We start from the raw sequence: 7,815 nt of genomic DNA, 5'->3' as shown, positions 1-7,815 counted from the left end.
GGTTAAGGTACACCAGGCTGGTTATCTGGAGGTCGTGGGTTCGATTCTTACATTTTTCTTTGCAAGTATTTTGGGTACATGCTGAGTATTTAGTATACTAATTCGTCAGCTAGGGCAAACATCATCCGTATTGTTATTTTTATATTTACTGTATTATCATCATCATCATCATCATTATTATATAAGGGATCTGAAGACCATTTAAAGAGAAGCTTCTTTGACCACATATTTCAAAAACGGATCAACTGACCTGAATGCAACATTTTAGCACAAGAAAAAGTTACAAGGAAAAAATTATTACGTGCTGGCGACGAATCAGTCAAAGTTGTAAATGGGAGGGTCATTTAAATTTTTGAGATCCCAGACGTAAATATCTATAAATGTAGAAGTGGTTGGCGCATCGATTGTGGATTGGACTCCCAACCTTGAGGTCAGGGGTTCGAAACTCTCGCTGTGCAAATTGCTTGTGTCCTTGGGCAATTATGATATGAAATAAAACAAATAACTGCAGATAAAAACTGTGATCGTTACCGTATTAACTCTATATAGTGTACAATAATACTGTAACACTTTCTTCAAACGAATACATAGTATTTTGAACTTGTAATTTTAAATCAAAACAGAGCATCTGCTACACCATTCTCCTTTCCACTGCTGTGACGAATCTTTAAATTCATCTCTTTGAACTGCTAAGCTCCATCTCAACAAGCGTTGGTTGTTCTGCTTCATCTTAGCCAAAAACGTCAATGGATTATGGTCTATTCAAACGACGATGGGAAACGGAGTAGTTCCCAAATAAACATCAAAATGTTTCAACGCAATCATCAAGGCTAATGTCTCCTTTTCAACAGTAGAGTATCGTTTCTCACGAATGTTAAATTTCTTCGAAAAGAAACACATTGGCTTGTCGATGCAATTACCATCCTTCTGTCCCAACACAGCACTAGCCCCCACACGCTTGCGTCGATCATCAACGAAAATGCTTTCTGAAACTCTGGAGCCATCATAACAGGCTGATTTGAAAGAATGGCTTTCACTTTCTCAAATGCATCTGTGCATTCCATGGACCACTCAAAACTCACATTCTTTCTTAGGAAAAAGGAGCTACAAGTGCGGAGAAATTTTTACAAAATCTACAGTAGAATTCTGCCATTCCTAAAAATCTCATTAACTTCTGTTTACACTTTGGAAATGGAAAATTATGAACTGCTTCAACTTTGGCTTAACCTTTTCACACCCAACTACATGGCCTAAGAAAGTAATATTTAGCACAAGAAAACTTACTCTTTACTAAATTGACTGTTAATCTTAAACAACACTTTGATTGTTTGCACATGTACGTCCCATGGATCATTGTAAACGATCAAAATCATCTACATACAATATTAACCAATGAAACGTGGCGGGTGCGTTCTTCAACCCAAAAGACATAACATTTTATATTGATATAATCCCATTGGGGTAACAAAAGCTGACACCTCTTTATCGTGGTCCGTTAGTTAACGGAATTTGAAGGTAACCCTTCAAGATATCAAATTTACTGACATATGTAGCACTACCCACGCGATCAATGCAGTCGTCTATTCTCGGGATGGGAAACGAATCTGTCTTAGATAGGGCATTATATCTTTCGAAAATCAGTGCAAAACCGATACGATTTATCTGACTTTTGTTCAAGGATGCAAGAAGAACTCCACGCACTCCCACTTGGCTCAATTATATCATTCTCTAACATATAACTAATCTCGTCCTGCAATATCTTCATTTTAAAAGGATTTGCTCTATATGGGTTTTGTTTTATGGAGAATCACCTGTGTCAGTATCATGTTTAACAGATCTGTTCGTCCTGGAACATCTAAAAACAACTGAAGATTATCCATAATGACTCTCATCATTTCATACTTTTGCTTACCAGATAAATGACAAAGTTTCTCCTCAATGTTTACTATCACATCAGAATTACTAGGTTTCACACATGGTTCAGAGTTAACAAACTCGTCTACAAACTGCTCTGATTTATCTGTATTCTCACCAACTGAACACAGTAGACCTACTGGTTTTGGGGATTCACTACTCTCCCTCACAACATACAGTTTTAACATGTTCACGTACATGACATAATCTCTTCTTCTTTCGCCTACATGGAGTATCCAAGACATAATCAACATCTCCGACTTTCTCAATGACTTTGTATCGACCAGAAAATCTTGCTTCGCCCCTTGGACCCCCACCAGGGGCTCTGCCCCTGGACCCCGCCGGAAGCCCTAGGCACCCACCTATTGCTGAATCCTGTATCCGCCCCTGCTAACGTGAAGAACTTCACTAATGCTTTGACAACATTTTTAGCCGTGATTCTTTTGAAGGGAATTGCTTCCGGAAATCTACTTGAAGCACACATTATCACATTAGATATTCATTACCAGTTTTGGTACGCGGCAAAGGTCCTACGCAATCAATTATTACTCTGGAGAAGGGTTCTCCAAATGCAGGAATGGGTTTTAATGGAGCAGCTGCCACCATTTGGTTGGGTTTACCGACAACTTGCATGACAAGACTTACAATAATTGCGAACATCCTGTCTAAGACCCGGCCAATAGAAATACTTAAGAAATCTTTCGGCTGTTTTACTTATACCGAGATGACCAGAAAGGGGACCATCATGGGCAATACCAATGATATCCTGACGATATTAAAGGGGAACCACTACCTGGTGAACCTCATTCCAAACTTCATCACTTGAGATTTCTGGTGGACGCCACTTACGCATAAGTATGCCGTCATCCGTATAATAACAGACAGAAACTGTAGGCACCTAACTGATAGACAAAGCTTTCTGAACCAGCAACACTATATCATGATCTTTATCCTGTTCCTCTAACAATCCAGGTTTACTGAGAACTGTCGGACCAAAATAATGCTTGACATGAGAAATACGTGACTTGGGGCCCGAACAGACAACCTCTAGTGAATCGCTTCCATCCATTCCATCTCACTAAAGAAACTATCACTCAAATCAATACTCTCACTCTCATATACAGTTTTATTTGTCATAGATCGCGTCACTACACACGATGGAAAGATTGGAGAAAGAATTCTTTTTCCAATCGCGCTGTATTTTCATCCTCTACTGGGCTTTTACATAGGACTTGCTCCAACGATACTCTATCTCCTGCCAGATCATTTCCTAACAGGAGTGTGACACCCCAAACTAGAAGTATTGGTACAATACCCACAACAAAATCTACGCAAACAATATCCGTTTAAACATGAACAACATGCAGCGGGATCTATTTATAATTTATAACCCCCTTCAACACCTTGAATGAGCACACTTGCTCCAGCTGAAGATCTATCAGAAAATGGCAAAGCATTTGACAATATCAGGGATTGTGATGCCCCAGTGTCTCTTTAACACTCTCACTTTACTCATGTTCGCTTCGTTGATCAATGACACAGAGCCAGTAGAGAGGAAAGGCTTAAATAGCTTTCGCACTTTTTCCTGATCTGAGGATTTGATCAACTTCTCAGCAGAACCAACACTACAACTCGTCTCTTTCAATGGTACATTTTGAATCAAGGTATTTGGATATGGTTTAACTGCTTGTTTCCTTCCACGAAGCAACCAACAATCTGCTTTAACATGTCCTTTCCTCTTACAATAAAAACATGGACCAACAATTTGAGACATTTTACTAGTACTAGACTGAGCCTTTGGATTTGCAGAATTTAGCCTTGAACCTGAACTTTCATTCCCAAACCTTGAACTAGAAACAACAGATTTATTGACAACAATCTTGTGCATGAGCACGTAACTATCAGCAATGGAAGCTGCTTTCATTAATGTGTTTACTTTCAGTTCCTCAAGATGCGTACGCACCTCAATCGGTGAACAAAATTAGAACTCCTCTAAAGGCATGAGCTCACGGAGCCTATCAAAATCTTGATTAACCCCTTCCGATGAACACCATCTGTCGAACAACACCTGTTTCTTTCGTGCAAACTTCATGAATGTTTCCTCGCTCAACTTTAAATCTCTGCATTTTTGTATGCTTTTGGCACAAGCTTATACGCGGACAGAACAGCCTTCTTAACCGTCTCATAATTCTCACATAATAGGCCACTTTAATCTGTTTGCTATTTTTTCAATGCCAGGAAACTTTATGTTTTGAGTGATTATTTCCGAGTCACTGGCCTTACTAGCACTTGAGTTACTGTTATTACCAGACTGATTCGTCATTTCTAATTTTATCAACTCCATGTATGTAATAACCCCATTTTTGGAGTGTCTGCGCCCGTCGCCAAAAACTCCGACTTCGGAGGTTTTGCGTACTATTAACCCTCCGATTTCGGAGGTTGTGCGTACTATAAGCAAACCTTCCGAATTCCAAGTTTTCAAACTTTTATTCAAACCTCTGATTTTGGAGGTTCTGCGTACTAATACGCCAAATCTCCAAAATCAGAGTTTTAAACTTTCATTAAAACCTCCGATTTTGGAGTTTGTGCGTACTAATACGCCAAACCTCCAAAATCGGAGTTTTTAAACTTTTAATCAAACCTCCGATTTCGGAGGTTCCGGGTACTAATACGCCAAACCTCCAAAATCGGAGTTTTAAACTTTTTTGGAAGTTCTGCGTACTATAACTCCCAAATCGGGGGTTTGAATAAAAGTTTGGAGTTTGTGCGTACTAATACGCAAAACCTCCAACATCTGAGTTTTCGAACTTTTATTGAAACCTCCAATTTTGGAGGTTCTGCGTACTATAACTTCCAAATACACTTAACTACATTTCATAATTTGAGATTATGGAAAAGTAAAATATTGTACTATATTTAGCACCTTTGGCCATTAAAACACAATGTCCTTCTTCCATTAAAGTGCAAACTTCATTGAGTTGAAGACTGGAGCACTTGGTGGATATGTAGGCTATCATGATATCACCACTACTGTTGATTTAAGCATACACATAGGCCTTACCATCGGAATATTATGATATTTTGCTGACAAGTTTTATCTAACTTGATAATGAAGTTCAAAGACAATGAAGTTCAAAGACTGTTTGTGTGATTACATGTAGGCTATCATGATGATACACTTATTTTACGATAGGTAAGATAGATTTGTTACTTAGCAGCACAATTATCCCGGCACAAGTATAATCGACAAACACAATAAATGTTGTAACAGGCCAATCCAAAAATAGGGGAATAGGCTTACGTGATGACGTTTCATTTTGTTTATGTTCTTAGAGAAACAGCACTTAGAATTAGGGGAGGGAGATTGTTCCTCATTGTAGGGCCTGAGAATCTAATATTATATTGAAAATAATTAGTGTTATGGATGTGAATATGAGTTTTAGATCGAGTGGTTTAATTATGAGTAGATAATTAGGAATAAAAACATAGTGCATACATTTTTTAGAAGAAAATTACATAGCAGAGAAAATAAATTTACTTTGCTGGACAAGAATAATGTCAGTCAGTTTGAGGAGGTTTCAGAAAATATATTCACCAGGAAAAAACCTTAGTATGGAACAGACCACCTTTGACCTGTGACATTTCATGCAAGTTTGATTGAAAATGATTCCATTTCAATTCGATTTATTGACACAAAAGACATCAATGGCTAATTACTCTACTCAAAAATTCACATCCATAACACTAAATTTTCAACATAATATTAGATATTCAGGCCCTACAATGAAGAACAATCTCCCTCCCCTAATTCTAAGTGCTGTTTCTCTAAGAACATAAAAAAAAAAAATAAACTTCATCACGTAGGCCTATTCCCCTATTTTTGGATTGGCCTGTTACAACATTTATTGTGTTTGTCGATTACACTTGTGCCGGGATAATTGTGCTGCTAAGTAACAAATCTATCTTACCTATCGTAAAATAAGTGTATCATCATGATAGCCTACATGTAATCACACAAACAGGCTTTGAACTTCATTGTGAATGCTTTTCATTATCAAGTAAGATAAAACTTGTCAGCAAAATATCATAATATTCCGATGATAAGGCCTATGTGTATACTTAAATCAACAGTGGTGGTGACATCATGATAGCTTATATCCACCAAGTGCTCCAGTCTTCAACTCAATGAAGTTTGCACTTTAATTGAAGAAGGGCATTGTGTTTTAAAGGCCAGGTGCTAAATATAGTACAATATTTTACTTTTTCATAATCTCAAATTATGAAACTATAATGCCCTGTGTTTCCATAGATGACCACAGTCGTGTCGTCACGACGCCAGGTGGCTCTCTCTGTTGTCAACAGAAGTAGGTTACCGTTCATTACGCCTGAATGACTGCAGTAGCCTTTCTGGAATAGACAAAATGTACTAAAAGCACAAAAGCTCGCATTATATTAGTTATCGAGCACACACTTAATCATCAATTAAAATTTACAAAAAAAGAGTAAGATACAACATCTTATTAATAATTACGTTAGAAATTGGGATCAATAGTTAGTGGCGAAAATGGCGTCGGCTTGAACACATTTTGCAACGATAGCAACGGAGTATGTATCACGTGGTATCGTGACATAACACTGTAGTACTCTATAACCTCACAATTATGATACTGTAATGTCTATCTGCGTATCACTACAATGCAAACCGTACATGTTTCATATATATCAGCTCCAAAAAAACAAAAAACAAAATGTTTTTTGTTTTGCTAATCTTTAATTCATTCCTGTCTCTTTTTTTTGAAGTGTATCACTTTTGTCGTTGCTGTATAGCCTACTTACCTCCCATACCATCCTTTATTTCAGGAAGTTTTTTTTAGGGGTAGTTATTTGAGAAGTATTTTTTAAATGTTTGTGTATACAATTGCAATACTAAATAAATCACCCTTCACTAGAAATAGCCTACAGAGTATGCTACCAAAGCACACAGATTCGGTTTATAGCAACAATTAATTAAATTCTCACTTAAGAAAAAATGAATAAAAATGGTTTAGTTTGCATTTTTGGAAGGGGGCGCTTATTCGAAATTGAACATTTGGGGCCTTATCGAAAGGGGCGTTTATTCGAAATTTGACATTTAGAGGGGTGCGTTTTCGAAATTTAACATTTGGAGGGGGCGCTTATTCGGAATTTGGCATAATTTTAGCATAATTTCCCATCAGTCTCGGCATAATTTGATTTGCATCACTGGTCAACTTTTTTCATAAAAATTCCAAAAAGGAAGGGAGTTCTCCCCTTTGAAAATTTCGATCCCTAGATGGCGGGAAATTAGCTTACCCGACTTCTGAGCGGTCTTTTAATGACTTTAAATTCTTGAAATTTTAAGGTTTTCCCCCTCTTGAAAACAGTCAGGTAAACTTTCTTATTCTTATTACAGTAAATACTAGTAGGTCTATTATGTGTGTATATAATGCACATCGCATACATATTCTTCTTTCCATGAATCGATGAACCACAAAGAGGAAGGGACCCCCCCCTCAAAGAAAAAAAAAACATCCGCCAATGTGAATTGCGAGAAATAGCTCGGTCTGGGACTGCATGAACACTCTCTTTCCCCTCCCTCTCCTCCTTCTTCCCTCTTTATTTTCTTGCATTTCTTTCCGATCATGAAAAAATCTCCATATAGACATTATATATTTTCAGCCACAAAGCGGTTCCGCCGGCCATGTATAACACATTAAAAAACAAAATATGTAATTGCACAGACATAGTATAGTTGAGCAGCAAAAGCGAAACCACTGCAATTGTTATGAGCAACTCCCTGATCAGTCTCAGTAGTAGAGTATCAGCCCGAGTTAGCACCGGACCTGCTTACAGGCATTGCCTTCTTGGTTTCGGTATTGTACC

The sequence above is a fragment of the Anneissia japonica genome, unplaced genomic scaffold, assembly GCF_011630105.1.
Source record: "Anneissia japonica isolate Jap-2015-1 unplaced genomic scaffold, ASM1163010v1 scaffold287840_len1291095_cov163, whole genome shotgun sequence".
NCBI lineage: Eukaryota > Metazoa > Echinodermata > Crinoidea > Comatulida > Comatulidae > Anneissia > Anneissia japonica.
This window is presented reverse-complemented; position numbering follows the sequence as displayed.